The sequence below is a fragment of the Syngnathus acus genome, unplaced genomic scaffold (assembly GCF_901709675.1).
Source record: "Syngnathus acus unplaced genomic scaffold, fSynAcu1.2, whole genome shotgun sequence".
NCBI classification, from domain to species: Eukaryota; Metazoa; Chordata; class Actinopteri; order Syngnathiformes; family Syngnathidae; genus Syngnathus; species Syngnathus acus.
This window is the reverse complement of record NW_023590234.1, coordinates 44,768-64,503: the sequence shown is the minus strand read 5'-3', so window position 1 is coordinate 64,503 and position 19,736 is coordinate 44,768. Positions and strand designations below refer to the sequence as shown.

Genomic DNA, 19,736 nt, shown 5'->3' with positions numbered 1-19,736 from the left:
CTCTCCGCAAAATCAGTGAACGGAATGGTAATTTGAATGGCAAACAATATTACCAATCAGCAAATCATCATCATCGTCATCATCATCGGTTTAAAGTCCGCTTTCCAGTTGCCGCTGGGTTGGACTGGATTCTCGATATGGCTTTCTTCCACCGGGAACGGTCCATGGCCATCTCGTGGTTGATGCCGAGTGCCTTCATGTCGGCTGCCACGGTCGTCTGCCAGGTCTTTTTAGGTCGGCCACTGGGTCTTGTTCCCTCTACATTATACGACATAACTTTCTTCACCCAGTCGTTCTCGTCCTTCCTCACTACATGTCCGTACCATCGCAGTCGGCCTCTCCTCACCACATCCACTATGGCCTCCACTCCCATCTTCTTTCTCAGCTCTGCACTGGTCTTTTCCTCCATCATTGACACACCACACATCCATCTGATCATCCTCATTTCTGCTCTGTTTAGTTTGTCTTTGTGTTCTGTTTTCAGGGCCCATGCTTCACTTCCGTACGTCATACCACTTCTGACGCAGGCTGAGTACACTTGGCCTCTCATCTTCAGGGATGGGGCCTTAGATGTTAAGTGAGTTCATGATACTCATGTATCAAGGACATCAATTCAGCTCCAGCTTTCTCAATTGCCTGTGAAGAGTCGTGTGACGTGACCGATATCGAACAGACAGCTCTGCTATGCAGGTACGTGAACTCTAATGGGCCGTAAGAAGAAATTGATACCACTAAAAGGCCAAACACGGGGGGAGGACATCTGCGAGGCTGTGCTGCAGTGTTTAAATGACAGCGATACACACTGGCCACCTGATTTCAGACGCTATAGACGGCACACCGAGTTTGAGAGGGTCGCAAAAGTTTGTGACTTTACGACAGAAAGCATTGGATCGAAATTTGCTTGCATTCCATTGCATAGTGCACCAAGAGGCGCTGTGTGCGTAAACATTCCCACCAGAGTGTATGGAGGTAATGAACCTTGTCATCCAAATTGTGAAGAAAATAATCGCAAAAGCATTAAACCACCACCAGTTCCGTGAATTGCTAGATGAAGTTGAGAGCGAATATGTCGATCTCCTGCTGCACAACAAAGTCTGCCGGCTATCCAGGGGCAACGTCTTGCGTCGCTTTGTTGCTTTGTATTTGTAGCCTACTTAATTATTTTAATAGTAGGCATACAGGTCATGTATTGACAGTCTATATTGCCTTATAAAAGGTTTTTAGATTTTTGCCACTCTCGACAGGTATGTTTTTTTTGGGGTGGGACAACATGGCTTTTTGAACATTTTGGGTTGCCGACCCCTGGCCTAACACGTGAAAGATCCCCAGTTCGAGACTGGGTGGAAACAGCTTCTTCGACTATTTCTTGTCATTGTTGGTTCCTATGCAAAGTCCATGACAAATTAAAACGATTTTGCGCTGCAATTATGTTGTGGTACCTGATTTGAGACTGGGAGAAAACTGGCTTCTTTCACTCACTTTAGATGGAACCATGCTGACTCTGATACATTCCATTTGGTAGTTCTTAGCTGTGTCTAAATTCATATCACGTGTCACACAAATGCAGCCTGCAAATGATGCGCATGTGACATTGGCCTGTCGAAAATGGCAGAGAATAGGAGCCAGCTGTGTTTCAAAGTAGGCCTCATTCGATAGTTGAACCCAAGACCTCTCGCACCCGAAGCGAGAATCATTCCCCTCGACCAACGAGCCCCGTATCAAATTAGCTGACGCCGTTACATTCCGATTGGTAGCGAATATGACATGGACCTGAGGACTGCATTTCGGTGATTAATGAATTTTTATAAATATCATAGCCAGTTTGCGCATATCCTTTCAGGGTCATAATTGTATGTCTACCGCTGCCTCGTGGCAGCCAGGCCTAAAAAAAGATAGGAATGCCTGAGGGAGTTTCACCAAGATGAATTCAGAAAAACTTGATGAAATAAACTTGATATTGAAACATAGGTGGACGTAATGTCTGGAAGCTTGTGTTTAACAGAAGGCTGTTTGGCAACAGTGAACAACGGACAAATTCAGCAAGGTAATTTAATTACGCCATGACCCAGCTTCGTTCCGGGGATGCTGCGGCCACAACGCTATACGATCATGCAATAGCATACAATGAGTTTTAGGGTCTTTTCTTTAGGATCTTCAGCCAGGACACCCAGGCTGTCAGGGTTTTCCAGATTATCTTGATCGTATGATTATGTTGGAATGTAACCTGTAATAAATAACCTAGCTAGATTAGTTTTATGCTTATGTTGGAATGTAACCTGTAATAAATAACCTAGCTTGTCCCATCCTACACAACGTCGTAAAACACCCCCTGCTATGCTTTGACTAGAGGTCAAGGGCTTTCTCTCCATCCAGTCCACTCTCACCCCCACCCTGTTTCTCTTAATAAAAATGCTCTTGCAAGAGGCCAGAGTCAGACCTCATTCGATCATCGCTGTATGCACAGCGACGAATGACTCTCCACCTGCAGGTGTTTAAAAGGGCATACTGTCTCCCGTGTGGTTCTTGCAAAATAAGTTAGAGTGAGCACCACTCTAACACAGGCATACCATGAAAGAATGTTGATGTTAAAATTAAGATTAAAGATTAAAGTCCCAATGATCGTCACACACACACCTGGGTGCGGTGAAATTTGTCCTCTGCATTTAACCCATCCCCGTGTGATTTTAATCCATCCCCTGGGGGAGAGGGGAGCAGTGAGCAGCAGCGGTGCCGCGCTCGGGAATCAGTTGGTGATTTAACCCCCCCAACTCCAACCCTTAATGCTGAGTGCCAAGCAGGGAGGCAATGGGTCCCATTTTTATAGTCTTTGGTATGACCCGGCCGGGGTTTGAACCCACAACCTTCCAGTCTCAGGGCGGACACTCTACCACTAGGCCACTGAGCTGGTGGTGGAACTATCAGACTGCGCAGATCCAATGATCCCAAAGACTTGAGATGAGACAACATGGGAAAAACTTCTTTGTTGACAGTGTCTGTGAGTCACTTCAGCGCTTAAGATTCAAGTGCACATAGCTAATGTTGACCAAAAAATGGCATATGAGCTAGCCAGGAATCGAACCTAGAATCTTCGGTTCCGTACTCAGATGCATTATCCATTGCGTCCATTGCCCCAGAATAGGTCGTGCCTGCTACGTTTGTGTGTAACATTTTTGCAAAAATGATTCGAACGAGCTGCGGGCACAACGCAGAGTACCGTAAATTCCGGACTATAAACCGCACCGGACTATAAGCCGCACCAGCTAAACTTGGGTAATGTTTTAGTTTTTTTCTTATACAAGCCGCACCGGACTATAAGCCGCACGTGCACACGCGTTTTTTACAAAGAAAGACCGTTCACAGAAAGCCTTTTTAAAGTTTTAATAACATACTTTAACATGTCTTTCTAAACATTGCCTGTGACGCAGCAGTAGTACCGCAGCAACACGGAAGTGTGCACCCGAGTTATTAACAAAGAAAGACTGGACACAGAAAGCTTTTTTAAAGTTTTAATAACATACCTTAACATTTCTTTCCAAACACTGCCCGTGACGCGGCAGTAATGCGGCAGTAATGCCGCAGCAACACGGAAGTAACACAAGACTAATAGGGCTGGATTAAAAAAAACATACCCGGTAAAAGTCACTGAGACGCGGCGGTAACACAGCAGCAACACGGTAGTACAGCACCAACAGGGCTCGTTAAAAAACATACCAGTAAAAGTAAAAAAAGAGCTTCATCGTCTTCATCTTCCTCCTTCCACTGAAACCATCGAAGTTTTCCTCCTCAGCGTCCGATTGGAATAGCGTTAGATATCCTTCGCCTCACACTTGCTCAGTCTCTCTTTCGTCGTCGCTTTTATGCATTTCTTCGAGTGTGATGAGGGTCTGTTCATGCTAATTTTATTCATGCACGAAGCGCTAAATTACATTAAACTAGCGAGCGACACGTATAGCTCCAGAGTAGACGGGACCACGAAATAAAGAAAAGGGTGACGCAACCGTCTTGACAAACTAGCACGTCTTCTTCGGCGCATTATCTCTTCTTCGTCTGTCTCGCTCTTGCTTCCTTCTAGAGCGCCCCGGAGGCCGTAAAAATCCATAAATACGCCGCGCCGCCATTTAAGCTCTATTTCCCTCTTTGACAGCCAAATCGATTGCTTTTAACTTAAAAGCTGCATCAAATGCATTTCTTCGTGTGTTTTCCATGAGGGTGTGTGCGTGATGCGCGAAATGTTCAAAACACAAACTAGCACGTCTTCTTCGGCGCATTATTTCTTCTTCGTCTGTCAGCGAGACAGACGAAGAAGAAATAATAAGAAGAAGAATAATATAAGAAGCAAGAGCGACTTGCTTCCTGCTAGAGCGCCCCCTGGAGGCCGTAAAAATCCATAAATACGCCGCGCCGCCATTTAAGCCTCGGGGTTCAAAGTAACCTTCTGAATAAAATGCATTAAAAGTTCACGTTCATTACAAGATTCAAGATTCAAGATTCAAGAGTTTTTATTCGCCATGTTTGAGCGTGCCAAACAAGGAATTTGACTTCGGTAAAACACACCCTCTGTTCAACATATAGGTGACTAACAACTCTCAGGACATGTGAATAATGGCAAAAACAGTGTAGACAAATTCAAAAGGTGTGAAGAGCAGGATGTTATTGCACAGTAATGCCTCTGAGACTCTATGAGTGGTGTGAGTTCATCAGAGCAACAGCCTGGGGGAAGAAGCTGTCTCGGTGTCTGCTGGTTTTGGCGTACCGAGCTCTATAACGCCGTCCGGAGGGGAGTAGTTCAAACAGACTGCAACCTGGGTGAGAAGGGTCTGTAGAGATGTTCCTTGCACGTTTCCTGGTCCTGGACAGGTACAAGTCTTGGATAGAAGGGAGGTTGATTCCAATGATCTTTTCTGCAGTCCTGATTGTCCGTTGCAGTCTGTGCTTGTCTTGTTTGGAGGCTGATCCAAACCAGACAGTGATGGAGGTGCAGAGGACAGACTGGATGATGGCAGTGTAGAAGGTCTTCAGAAGCTCTCGCGGCAGGTTGAACTTCTTGAGCTGACTCAGGAAGTACAGCCTCTGCTGGGCCTTCTTCCGGACAGAGTCTATGTGGCCGGTCCATTTCAGGTCCCGAGAGATTGTGGTTCCCAGGAACTTGAAGGTGTCTGTGGAGAGAATAGTATTACTGCGGATAGTGAGGGGTAAAAGTGGTGAAGGGTCTCGCCTGAAATCCACTGTCATCTCCACGGTCTTGAGCGGGTTCAGCTCCAGATGGTTTTGGTTGCACCAGTGGACCAGCCGCTCCACCTCCTGTCTGTACGCAGTCTCATCACCGTCCTGGATCAGTCCGATGAGAGTGGTGTCGTCTGCATACTTCAGGAGCTTCACAGGAGAGTCATCTGAGGAGAAATCATTGGTGTAGAGAGAGAAGAGCAGTGGGGAGAGGACGCACCCCTGAGGGGCTCCAGTATTGGTGGTCCGGGTGTCAGATGTGATGCCCCCCAGCCTCACACGCTGTCTCCTGTTGGTCAGGAAGCTGGTGATCCACTGACAGGTGGGGGCAGGCACCGCAAGCTGGATGAGCTTCTGTTGGAGGATGTCAGGAGCGATGGTGTTGAACGCCGAGCTGAAGTCCACGAACAGGATCCTGGCGTACGTTCCTGGAGTGTCCAGGTGGTGCAGGATGTAGTGCAGTCCCATGTTGACCGCATCATCCACTGACCTGTTTGCCCGGTAGGCAAACTGGAGGGGGTCAAGCAGGGGGCCCGTGACCTCCTTCAGGTGGTTCAGCACTAACCTCTCGAAAGATTTCATGACCACAGATGTCAGTGCGACGGGTCTATAGTCATTCAAACCTGTGATGGCGGGCTTCTTGGCCACTGGAACGATGGTGGAGCTCTTGAAGCACGAGGGCACCTCACACAGCCCCAGAGAACGGTTGAAGATCCGTGCAAAGGTGGGCGCCAGCTGTTCAGCGCAGACTTTCAAGCAGGAAGGTGACACGCCGTCTGGGCCCGGTGCCTTCCTGGTCTTTTGTCTCCGGAACATCTGGCGCACTTCCTCCTCGCGGACCTGGAGTGCGGGCGCGGCCTCTGCAAGAGAGAGAGTGGGTGACAACGATGATAGAGGTGTGGACAGAGCAGTTGTGGGGAGAGGTGAGTATGTAGATTGTGCTGCAGGAAGTCCCGTTGTGTGGGAGGACTGATCAAACCTGCAGTAGAACTTATTCAGCTGGTTAGCAAGCCTTGGGCTCTCCACAGGACGGGGGGTTCGTTTCTTGTAGCCCGTGATGCTCTGCAGACCTTTCCACACTGTTGAGGGATCAGGATTGGCAGAGAGGTGTCTCTTCAGGTTCTCCCCGTAACACCTCTTGGCTTTCCTGACCTCTCGGTTCAGTGTGTTTCTGGTCTGCCTGAACAGGTCGCGGTCGCCGCTCCTGAAGGCCTCCTCCTTGACTTTGCGCAACCTCCTGAGGTTCGGTGTAAACCAAGGTTTGTCGTTGTTGTACGTGCAGAAGGTCTTAGTCTGCACACACAGATCCTCACAAAAACTGATGTATGATGTGACAGTGTCAGTGAGTTCATGCAAGTCTGAAGTTGCAGCTTCGAAAGCTCCCCAATCGGTGCAGTCAAAGCAGGCTTGGAGGTCCTGCCTTGACTCCACTGTCCACTTCCTCACAGTCCTCACCACAGGCTTAGAAGTTTTTAGTTTCTGCCTGTAGGCCAGGATCAGATGAACTAGACAGTGGTCCGAGAGTCCTAAAGCTGCACGAGCCGCAGAGTGGTATGCATCCTTGATCACGGTGTAGCAGTGGTCCAGAGTCTGTGCCCCTCTGGTGGGACACGTTACGTGCTGTCTGTATCTGGGGAGTTCGTGTGCGAGGTTCGCCCTGTTAAGATCACCCAGAACAATGATTAGTGAGTTTGGTAGAAGTTTCTCCATGTCTGCTACCTGGTCAAGCCAGCATCTGCGTGGCTTCACTCGCACGTGCGTGTGGTGGGATGTAAACAGCCGCCATGACGATCGAGGAGAACTCCCGTGGTGAATAGAACGGCCGGCAGTTTATGAAAAGTGTTTCTAGGAGAGGGCTGCAAAACTCTTTCAACACCGTGACATCAGTACACCAACGTTCATTAATGTAGAAACAGAGACCACCTCCCTTTGATTTTCCGGAGAGCTCCGCGCTGCGATCTGCTCGCGTTAGCCTGAAGCCCGCTAGCTCAACGGCGTGGTGGGGCGTTCGTTCGCTGAGCCACGTTTCCACAAAGCACAGCGCGGCGGATCTGCTGAAGTCCGTGTTCCTTGAAGTGAGGAGCAGCAGTTCGTCCATCTTGTTCGCCAGGGAGCGGACATTCGCCAGATGAATTGACGGTAGGGCAGAACGGAACCCTCTCTGCCTCAGCCTTACGAGTGCTCCCGCTCGTTTTCCGCGCCGCCGTCGTCGTGCTAGCTTGTACAGCACCGCCGCTCCGGCTAGAATCTCCGACAAACAGTCTGAATCGAAGAGAACAGGAGAGAAAATACCAGAAGAAGACTGTCCGATGTTTTACAGCGCTTCTCTAGTAAAAGTGATCCGGGATGGACAGCAGAGGACACAGAAAACACACAAAATAAGACAAATAAACAGAGAGCGACTCACCGTGGCTGCCATCCGCGGCGCCATCATGACGTCAACAACTTGTTTTTGGTGAGCAAAATGTCAGAAGAATTGAATTTAAATGCTGATTGATTGGGTTTTAATACAATGCAGATGGTCCAAACAGCGCCACTGCTTCGTGTAATCTCTGAGTCACATGGCAGAGTAAGAGAAAGGGTTTAGAGCCCTTTGACGCAGGTCACCTAGCGTGCATTCCTACTAAAGCTCATAATATCATCTGGCGAATGTCCGCTCCCTGGCGAACAAGATGGACGAACTGCTGCTCCTCACTTCAAGGAACACGGACTTCAGCAGATCGGCCGCGCTGTGCTTTGTGGAAACGTGGCTCAGCGAACGAACCCCCCACCACGCCGTGGAGCTAGCCGGGTTCAGGCTAACGCGAGCAGATCGCAGCGCGGAGCTCTCCGGAAAATCAAAGGGAGGTGGTCTCTGTTTCTACATTAATGAACGTTGGTGTACTGATGTCACGGTGTTGAAAGAGTTTTGCAGCCCTCTCCTAGAAACACTTTTCATAAACTGCCGGCCGTTCTATTCACCACGGGAGTTCTCCTCGATCGTCATGGCGGCTGTTTACATCCCACCACACGCACGTGCGAGTGAAGCCACGCAGATGCTGGCTGACCAGGTAACAGACATGGAGAAACTTCTACCAAACTCACTAATCATTGTTCTGGGTGATCTTAACAGGGCGAACCTCGCACACGAACTGCCCAGATACAGACAGCACGTAACGTGTCCCACCAGAGGGGCACAGACTCTCATCTGGAGCTGAACCCGCTCAAGACCGTGGAGATGACAGTGGATTTCAGGCGAGACCCTTCACCACTTTTACCCCTCACTATCCGCAGTAATACTATTCTCTCCACAGACACCTTCAAGTTCCTGGGAACCACAATCTCTCGCGACCCGAAATGGACCGGCCTCATAGACTCTGTCCGGAAGAAGGCCCAGCAGAGGCTGTACTTCCTGAGACAGCTCAAGAAGTTCAACCTGCCGCGAGAGCTTCTGAAGACCTTCTACACTGCCATCATCCAGTCTGTCCTCTGCACCTTCATCACTGTCTGGTTTGGATCAGCCTCCAAACAAGACAAGCACAGACTGCAACGGACAATCAGGACTGCAGAAAAGATCATTGGAATCAACCTCCCATCTATCCAAGACTTGTACCTGTCCAGGACCAGGAAACGTGCAAGGAACATCTCTACAGACCCTTCTCACCCAGGTTGCAGTCTGTTTGAACTACTCCCCTCCGGACGGCGTTATAGAGCTCGGTACGCCAAAACCAGCAGACACAGAGACATCTTCTTCCCCCAGGCTGTTGCTCTGATGAACTCACACCACTCATAGAGTCTCAGAGTCATTACTGTGCAATAACATCCTGCTCTTCACACCTTTTTGAATTTGTCTACACTGTTTTTGCCATTATTCACATGTCCTGAGTGTTGTTAGTCACCTAAATGTTGAACAGAGGGTGTGTTTTACCGAAGTCAAATTCCTTGTTTGGCACGCTCAAACATGGCGAATAAAAACTCTTGAATCTTGAAGTGATCAAGTCATCACAAAAATCACGAAAAAATCCTTATATAAGCCGCACCTGACTATAAACCGCAGGGTTCAAAATTTGGGAAAAAAGCCGCGGCTTATAGTCCGGAATTTACGGTACTTATCACTATACGATCATGGCTTATATGCGGAATCATAAAATGAATTCAAAACCTTTAGGATCTTCAGCCAGGACACCCAGGCAGACCATGAAAGAATGTTGATGTTAAAATGTTGGTGGAATTATCCAACTGCGCAGATCCGATAATCCCAAAGATTTGGGGTGAGACAACATTGAAAAAACGTTTTTCTTTGTTGACAGTGTCACTTCTTTTGTGGCTTATCTCTTCTTCGTTTCACATCTAAAGTATTGTATCATATTACCTTGCGGCTTATACCACACCGTACATACCATATCATGTCGCCCATACAACTCATGCATGAGATGCGGTGGCTGAGATATTCAGGCGATGTGTTGCTACCCCATTGTGCTCTCCACTCATCATTTCATATCACATCCTCGCCGGATTTTCATTATCTTCACATCCAAAGTATCTTGGCACAACGTACATAATGTGATGTGTCAACACAAGTTGTCCACGATGAGGTGGCCGAGAGTTTAAGGCGATGGATTGATAATCCGCTGTGCTCTGCTCGCATGGATTCCCATCCTCGTCGAAGGGTGGTTTTAAATCTGTAATCTGTCTTGTATTTGACTCAACATAGTAGTATTTATACTCTTTGGCGGCTCGGTGGTACACTGGTTAGCACGTCCGCTTCACAGTTAGGAAAGTGCGGGTTCGATTCCACCAACGGCTGTTGCATGTTGTTGATGATGTCTGTTGTTGGGTCAGGAAAACTAAGATGTGGAGTAACGGTTGGTTCTTTATTGGCAAGATCTTGGGTTGTTTAATGGCCGGTCAATGCACATGGCACTTCAGCAGATGTAACAACACTAGGTCAGGTCTCCAGGTCAGAAGGTTTTATACTGTCCGGAAAAGGCGGGAAAGCTTCACCTAACCATTTGGTATCTATGTGTATTGGAGAGTCACTGCCCTGTGTGTGTGTGTGTGTGTGCGTGTGTGTGTGTGTGTGTGTGTGTGTGTGTGTGTGTGTGTGTGTGTGTGTGTGTGTGTTCCATCAGCACACAGGGCGTGTGATGCGTCAGTGCAGTCGTGTTGGAGTCGTAGTGCCTGTAGTTTGTGCATGCTGCATGCTGCGTCTGCTTGCCACTTTTCTGCTTTCAGCTACCGCCACCGGCTAGCCCTCTGTTTCCGGGGGTGAAAAGAGGAGCCGAGTGTATAAGCCGGTACACAGCCTCTCCATTGCCAAGACTTGCACACGCCTCCTCGTGGCCACACACGGCAACTGGCCCCTTGTGGTCCCAGGCTAAGTTGTGCAGGATCTCGGAGCAGCAGTGGGCCCCAGAGATGTGGCATGTAGGCCCACCGGTGTGTGGACACGCCCTACTGCCCATCAACCACTGTGGGTAAACAGCTCCAGCTATGGGTAAAATAGTGAAGACCTCAACGGTGGACCAGGCGGAGGATGATAGCTGACCTAAGGGGTGGCGTCACAACGGCTGGGAAGGCGGATGAAGGCTGCAGCAGAAAAGGGTCACCAGTCGTCTTGGTCTCCTTGCCACTGGACTCTGACCCCGATCTGTCAAGGACAGTGTGGTGACTGTCTGTGCACCAGTCTCCCCACTTTAAACAAAGTCACGCACAGGCGTCTTTTTCAGGGAGTCCACCTTACATCCCGGATTAAAGTCCTGTGGCGACCAGTAAGTGGCAACGGGGGCAGGATTGTGAAGTCTGGAAGCCCCTAGTCACAAGCTGGCACATCAGGCGGTGGATGTTAGATGACGGCAACAGTTCTTAGTGCTTATGCACCTACCCTCGTTTCCGATGAGGACAAAAAAGAGGCCTTATATGCCTGTCTGGATGAGGTATTGTCAAAAATCCCCAAGGAGGACAAGATTATTATATTGGGAGATTTCAATGCCAGAGTGGGCCGAGACCACCAACTCTGGAAGGGCACCATTGGAAAGGAAGGCATTGGAAACATCAACTCCAATGGGGTTTTGCTTCTTAGCAAATGTGCTCAATACGACCTTACCATCACCAATACCATCTTTCGCCAGAAGAACAAACTCAATGGTTCATGGAGACACCCTCGTTCTAAACAATGGCATCTTATTGACTATGTCATTGTCAGGGCCAGGGATCAGCGCGACGTGAGCATCACAAAAGCCATGATGGATTCAGAGGCCTGCTGGACAGATCACCGCCTGATACGATCCACGATGTCCATCAGACTCAAGAGGAAGAGGAGACTGCAAAAGAAGCTGAGCCGGCAGAGACTAAACCTTGAGACCCTGAACAAAACTGCCGCCCTGCAGCAGTTTCAGGCCTCTCTTGGAGAAAGCCTCAATCAGGAATACCCTGAGGACATTGACGAACACTGGAGCCTGCTCAAGTCTTCCATCCTCGACACCTGCCGTGCCACTCTCGGGTACAAGGCCAGAAAGCATCAGGACTGGTTTGATGAGAACGACACGGAGATAGAACAGCTCATCTCCAAGAAAAGGGAAACCTTTCGTGTCTGGCAAAATGACATCACCTGCACAGCAAAGAGACAGGCTAACTCCAGAGCCAAGGCTGACGTCCAGAGCCGGGTGAGACAGATTAAAAACTCCTGGTGGACAGAAAGGGCACTGGAAATCTAGAGTTTGTCAGACTCTGGTGACACCAGAGGCTTTTTCAGCGCTACTAAGGCTGTCTACGGCCCAAGCCATCGCGGCCAAAACCCCCTACGCTCTAAAGACGGGCAGGAGCTGTTGAAGGACAATGAGTCCATAAACAACCGGTGGAGAGAGCACTTTCAGGAACTCCTCAACCGTGACAGCACAACTCAGTCAGATTTCCTCAGTCACATCCCTCAGAGTCCCATCAGGGAAGACATGGGTGAACCTCCCACTTTAGCAGAGGTCCAAGATGCCATCAGGAGCCTGAAGAACAACAAGGCCTCTGGGCCAGATGGGATCCCAGCTGAGGTCCTAAAGGAAGGTGGAGTAGAGCTCCAGCGCCACCTCCATTCCTTCTTTCTGAAGGTCTGGGAAAAAGAAGTACTCCCCTCGGAGCACAGGGATGCTCTGATAGTGACCATTTTCAAGAAAGGGGACAAAGCGGATTGCGGAAACTATAGGGGCATCTCGCTCCTTTCAACAGTTGGCAAAGTACTTGCTCGTGTTCTTGCCAATCGCCTACTGCCACTGTCTGAGGAAGTTCTCCCAGAATCGCAGTGCGGTTTTCGCCCATCTAGAGGCACTGCAGACATGATTTTTACAGCACGCCAACTCTAGGAATAATGCCGTGAGCATAAACAGCCTTTGTTCATGGCTTTCATAGACCTGACAAAATCCTTCTGAAGTATGGTTGCCCGGATAAATACGTCAGAATACTGGGTTTATTACATGACGGAATGACAGCCACAGTGCTCAACAACAGCTCCTTGACTGAGCCTTTCACTGTAGAGACAGGGGTCAAACAGGGATGCATCATTGCACCCACCCTGTTCTCTGTGTTCATTGCCGCCATACTCCACCTCATCAACGAAGAACTACCACACGAAATCCCAATTTGGTACAGAACTGATGGCAGGCTCTTCAACCTTAACAGGTTCAAAGCCAAAACCAAGATCAGAACCACCACGGTCGTGGAGCTTCAGTATGCAGACGATAATGCCATTGCAGCACACTCTGCAGAAGACCTCCAGGGCATCCTGAACTCCTTCGCTAAGGCATACAGAGCCCTGGGTCTGACCGTGAACATCAAGAAGACCCAGGTGCTACATCAACCCCCACCCAACCAGCCATCTACTCCGCCCATCATAAATGTGGACAACACTGCACTTGAATATGTTCACCACTTCCCCTACCTCGGCTGCCTTCTCTCCTCCAAAGCGGACATTGACTCTGAGGTCAACCATCGCCTGAGCTGTGCCAGTGGAGCGTATGCCAGACTGCGGAAAAGAGTCTTTAAAGACAGAGACCTCCGGGTTGACACCAACCTCCTGGTTTACAAAGCTGTGGTTCTCCCCACCTTACTTTATGGGGCAGAATCATGGACAACCTACAGCAGGCAACTAAGAGCTCTTGAACAACACCACCAGAGAACCTTGAGGAAAATACTCAGGATCAAATGGGAGGACAGACGCACAAACATCAGCGTTCTGGAGGAAGCCAGGATACCGAGCATCACCACCTTAATAATGCAGCACCAACTCCGATGGACAGGACATCTCATCCGCATGGCTGACACCCGCCTCCCCAAACAGATGTTATACTCCCAGCTGGAGAGAGGTCCGCGAGCCCCGGGCGGGCAAAAGAAACGTTTTAAGGACAACCTCAAGACCAGTCTCAAGAAATTCCAAATAACATCTCAGGACTGGGAGCGCATCGCCTTGAACAGGAACTGCTGGAGGGTAGCGGTGCAAGAAGGGGCAGCACATCATGAAAAGGAACTCCGCCGTGTCCCAGAAACCAAACAACAACTCCGTAAGGAAAGACAAAAACAGGCTCCAGCACGACCACAACCCACCACCACTTTCCCCTGCCCACACTGCACAAAAATATGTGGATCCCGGATCGGCCTCTACGCCCACCTGCGGACCCACAAGTAGACGACCCTGAGAAGAAGACAGTCATACTCGTCCCGAGTGTCCGCCGATGATGGTGTGTGTGTGTGTGTGTGTGTGTGTGTGTGTGTGTGTGTGCGTGTGTGTGTGTGTGTGTGTGTGTGTGTGAGAGAGTGAGAGAGAGCGAGAAAGAGTGCGAGAGAGAGAGAGAGAGAGCAAGAGAGAGCGCGAGAGAGAGCGAGAGCGAGAGAGAACGCTCAACCGTAGCGTGCCGCCGACCGCCCAACTGCACCGCGCTGGTCGCATTATTGTGACAGAGCCGTCGCTGAAATCTAGAAAATATTTTTAAAGTTCTGATGTACTTTCTAAAATTTAAGTGGATCTCAGTGCGCAGGGAGCTTAATTTGGTGCGGTCGGGCAACCGCAGCGCGCCGGGCGCTCACTGTCGCATTGCTTAAAGAGCGCCTTTGTGTTTTAGGATGGCTTTACTGCTCCCACTTGCTTTCTTTGGAGGCATGATTAGGGGTTAATACAATCCTCAAAGTAACGAAATTACAATAACGAACGGAGTCAGTCGGCATCCGGGCCGCGCGGTCGGGTTTTCTCGGGTCCTTTCGGCTCATCTTGCGAGGTTCAACCTCCGAATTTTGTTGGACAACCGAAGCAAAAAAATCTCGAATTTCTTTGTTCGAATTCCGATTTGTTCGAGAACCGGGACGTTCGAAAACCGAGGTTTGACTGTACTCCCAGACTTCCCTGCCACTTGTGCGCTGTACAGAAAGCCAATTATGGGACTAAATTGGAATAGCTGGTCTCTGGACACTGGAAAAACTGGTTTCAGATGCCCAGCAATTGACACATTAGCAATTAAAAAAAAAGAAGAAAAAAAAAAAAAAAGAATTCAAAACTTCTGGCTCCCACACCAGCATATGCCTGCCATGGTCTGGACCTTGTGGTTCCATAGTGTAATGGTTAGCACACTGGACTCTGAATCCACTGATCCGAGTTCAAGTCTCAGTGGAACCTCAACCTTTTTTGCATTTACCTATTCCTATCTATACTGCTTGTGAGCTGCTCTATAAAACCATATACGTAACTTCCATGGCATGAGTTCCATAGTGTAGTGGTAAGTGCTCTGGACTCTCACCCCAGCGACCCGAGTTCAAGTCTCAGTGGAACCTCAACTGTTTTGGCATTTGCCTATTCCTATATATATATATGCTTGTGAGCTGCTCCATAAAACCATATACATAACTTCCATGAAACAATGGTGTGGTTTCCATACTGTAGTGGTTAGTGCTCTGTACTCTCACCCCAGCGACCTGAGTTCAAGTCTCAGTGGAACCTCAACTATTTTGGCATTTACCTATTCCTATCTATACTGGCTTGTGAGCTGCTCCATAAAACCATATACGTAACTTCCATGAAATAATGTCGTGCGTTCCATAGTGTAGTGGTTAGTGCTCTGGATTCCCACCCCAGTGACCGGAGTTCAAGTCTCAGTGGAACATCAACTATTTTGGCATTTACCTATTCCTATGTATATATACTATTTGCTTGTGAGCTGGTCCATAAAACCATATACGTAACTTCCATGACGTAATGCCGTGGGTTCCATACTGTAGTGGTTTGTGCTGTGGACTCTCACCCCAGCGACTTGAGTTCAAGTCTCAGTGGAACCTCAACTATTTTGGCATTTACCTATTCCCATGTATGCTATTTGCTTGTGAGCTGCTCTATAAAACCATATAGGTAACTTCCATGGATTAATAGTGTGGGTTCCATACTGTAGTGGTTAGTACTCTAGACTCTCACCCCAGCGCCCTGCGTTCAAGTCTCAGTGGAACCTCAACTATTTTGGCATTTACCTATTCCTATTTATACTATTCCTATATCTGGCTTGTGAGCTGCTCCATAAAACCATATACGTAACTTCCATGGAATATTGGTGTGCGTTCCATAGTGTAGTGGTTAATGCTCTGGTCTCTCACCCCAGTGACCTGAGTTCAAGTCTCAGTGGAACCTGAACTACTTTGACATTTACCTATTCCTATCTATGCTATTTGCTTGTGAGCTGCTCCATAAAACCATATAGCTAACTTCCATGGATTAATGGTGTGGGTTACATACTCTAGTGGTTAGTGCTCTGGACTCTCACCCCAGCGACCAGAGTTCAAGTCTCAGTGGAACCTTAAGTATTTTGGCATTTACCTATTCCTATCTATACTATTTACTTGTGAGCTGCTCCATAAAACCATATAGGTAACATCCATGAAGTAATGGCGTGGGTTCTGTAGTGTAGTGGTTAGTGCTCTGTACTCTCACCCCAGCGACCTGAGTTCAAATCCCAGTGGGACCAAAAATATCTTATCCTTGAAAAATTTGCAACAGAGTTGCTCGTGTGCTCCCCCATAAAACCATATGCTAGAGTTAGGGTTGTTAGGGTTGTTAGGGTTGTTAGGGTTGTTAGGGTTGTTAGGGTTGCTAGGGTTGTTAGGGTTGCTAGGGTTGTTAGGGTTGCTAGGGTTGTTAGGGTTAGGAATAGGGTAAGAGGTAGGGTTAGGGCTAGGGTTAGGGTAAGAGGTAGGGTTAAGGCTAGGGCTAGGGTTAGGGTAAGAGGTAGGGTTAAGGTTAGAGCTAGGGCTAGGGTTAGGACTCTCACCCCAGCGACCTGAGTTCAAGTCTCAATGGAAAAAAATGGCCAAAAAGAAAGGTGAGGGGTAAGAGCTAAGGTTAGGATTACGGTTAGAGTAAGAGCTAGGGTAAGGATTAGGGTTAGGGTTAGAGCTAGGGTTAGGGTTAGGGTTAGGAATAGGGTAAGAGCTAGGGTTGGGTTAGAGCTAGGGTTAGAGCTAGGACTAGGGTTAGGAATAGGGTAAGAGCGAGGGTTAGAGCTAGGGCTAGGGTTAGGAATAGGGTAAGAGGTAGGGTTGAGGTAGGAATAGGGTTAGAGCTAGGGTTAGGAATAGGGTAAGAGGTAGGGTTAAGGTTAGAGCTAGGGCTAGGGTTAGGACTCTCACCCCAGCGACCTGAGTTCAAGTCTCAGTGGAAAAAAATGGCCAAAAAGAAAGGTGAGGGGTTAGAGCTAGGGTAAGAGCTAGGATTAGGGTTAGGGTTAGGTTTAAGGTTAGAGCTAGGGTTAGGGTTAGGAATAGGGTAAGAGCTAGGATTAGGATTAGAGCTAGGGTTACGGTTAGGATTAGGGTAAGAGTTAGGGTTACAGTTAGGGTTAGAGCTAGGGTTAGGGTTAGGAATAGGGTAAGAGCTAGGGTTAGAGCTAGGGTTAGGGTTAGGAATAGGGTAAGAGGTAGGGTTAAGGTTAGAGCTAGGGCTAGGGTTAGGGTTAGGAATAGGGTAAGAGGTAGGGTTAAGGTTAGAGCTAGGGCTAGGGTTAGGGTAAGAGGTAGGGTTAAGGTTAGAGCTAGGGCTAGGGTTAGGACTCTCACCCCAGCGACCAGAGTTCAAGTCTCAGTGGAAGAAAATGGCCAAAAAGAAAGGTGAGTTTGTAAAACTGCAGTTTAAGGTCAGTACTCGTTTTCAATATTGATTTTTATTTATTTTTTAATTCCACCACTTTTAAATAGTCCATTACATTCATATCTGCTCCTGTCTAGTATTTACCAAAATCCAAATTTGGTTCCAACAAGATTGGTTCTACAGGACATTATTGTAATAAATAACTCCTTATGAGCACAAGTGTAGATAGTTTTTTTTTTCTCTTTAGTTTGCTGTTAGAAACTGTACCCTTGATCCGTGTGTTTGCTGTCCTAATAAGATAAGTTTAACATATTTTTTTCTGTACTTAAAAATCATCATTTCAGATGGGCTGATGCCAGAAGTCATAGAAGTGACCTCTTGTACCTTCACATCTCGTGGCCCAAGTAATGAAAAGTCTGCCAAAAAGTGAGGTGAGTTTGGAGTAATCCTTTTCAATATATAGCTTTATCACGGTTGCTTTTAAATTGTCCAATTGTTACTACTGTATCAGTATCTAATTATCCTCACATATGCTGCTTACTAAGATTTAGATGACCCAATATATTAAACACCACGACTTTTTTTCTTAGACATGTAAGGTCTAAAGTTTAGACCTTTATTCAATCATAGTTGAATTTTGTGATAAAATGAAAATTAACCCATCCAAATTTATTTATATCATCTTTGTTTGTCTATGTGTAGCACGTTATCAAAGCAAATTCCCCATACATGTAAAACACTGTCTGAAAAAAGTTTTTTTCAGATTTTTATTTTCCCTGATTTTGCAACAACTTGTATCTGTTCTTAATGGTTTTGTCAGAGAAATGGTGCATCCCAATGTGCTGCCTGTGCAACCTCTGTAGGGGCCAGGAATTGCTTCATCTACCAGCAGTGACACTCTGGTCAAATGCAAAACTGCTTAAAAGTAGTCAAGAAAATGAGAGACCTCTTTCCCCCACCTCCAAAACTGGGGCCATTCTAATATTGCCCTTTTGTGCATCTATTTTTAATTTTGTTAATATGAAAACAGCTGACACTGAAGACCACCGAGCAACTTAAATGACCGGATTAATATCCCAGATAATAACTGATTTACTTATGTCTATTGTGGGCTCATCACCGTTGACAAAGATAGTTGACTTTTTAAAATATCTCATTTAAATTATTTTGTCGGACTATTGTACATAAAGTGAATGTATTCTTTATGCAGTCTTGTTCTAATTAAGTTGTCAACTAAAAAGTGCTCTTCTTATGCCCTTAGGTAAAGAAAAAGTTGTGAAAAGAAGCTGGACCCCAGAGGAATGTGCTGCAGTAAATAAACATTTAAGGAAGTATATATTGACAAATCAGGTTCCTGGTAAGTTTGACTGCGAGAGATGCATTGCTGCAGAACCACAAGCACTGAGTAACAGAGACTGGAAAGCTGTTAAGTACTTTGTCAAAAATAGAATAACCACCATGAGGAGAAAATATGAGTGAAAGAGCTTCCCTTAACAGAGGTAGAAACACATGGCTGGTCCTGTTTCACCATTTGTTCACTATTTGTCATGTGTGTATAGGTGGACCTCTTAAGGTTGAAATATTAAAAGCGAGCCCCATAACTGACTAAAAATCTCATGTGTGTAAAGGTGGACCCCGCAAAGCCTGAAGGTTAGAAACAGGCCCCACATGTGACTGAAAAACTGACATGTAAAATAAAGTTTTGAATTGTGTTTATTGAAAGTGATTTTTAGTAACAAGATTTTTTTTGAGACTTGCCTGATTTTTTTCATAGTTCTTGGACCACTAGAAAGGGTGGACCCCACAACTCAGTAAAGTACTTTGGGTCCTGCAGAGGGAGGTTAACAAGGATGCGTGTGTGTGTGTGTGTGCGTGTGCGTGTGCGCGCGTGTGTGTGTGCGCGTGCGTGTGTGCGCGTGCGTGTGTGTGTCTATTCCATGGTGTTATGATTAGCACTCTGGACTCTGAATCCCGTGATCCGAGTTTTAAGTTTCAGTGGGACCTCAAATATTTAGTCAAATAGTATTTGATAAAGTAATCAATCACATGTTCTCCGAGTTACATATACGGTCATATGCAAAAGTATCATTTGTATGCAAAATCTATTTCAAGATTTTCCTTTATCAAAGTCAAAAGTCAAAGTCAAAGTCTGCTTTATTGTCAATTTCTTCACATTCCAAGACACACAAAGAAATCGAAATTACGTTCCCACTATCCCACGGTGACAAGACATAGTACACAATATACATACAAGTAAACAACACGAAAAATAAAAACAAGAAGGCACAAACAATGAATAAATAAGAGTGATGAATAAATAATAAATAAATAAATAACATAATAAATAAGAGGAGCAAAAATGGAGCAAGTGTGCATACAGCAGACAGTCAGAATATACCGCAAAAGTACAGGACGCTACGCAGAAGGGGGG

The 19,736-nt window shown here is 47.1% G+C and overlaps 1 long non-coding RNA gene and 1 other non-coding gene across 2 annotated transcripts; both read left to right on the top strand.

The window, feature by feature from the left end:
* The first annotated feature begins 14,782 nt into the window (after positions 1 to 14,782).
* On the top strand, positions 14,783 to 14,854 carry trnaq-cug. Its single transcript has one exon. It is a non-coding gene; the product is annotated as a tRNA-Gln (tRNA).
* Positions 14,855 to 17,623: 2,769 nt separating this feature from the next.
* LOC119119052 lies at positions 17,624 to 19,044 on the top strand. The gene is made up of 2 exons (XR_005097076.1): positions 17,624 to 17,736; positions 18,567 to 19,044. It is a non-coding gene; the product is annotated as an uncharacterized LOC119119052 (long non-coding RNA).
* Positions 19,045 to 19,736: the final 692 nt, after the last annotated feature.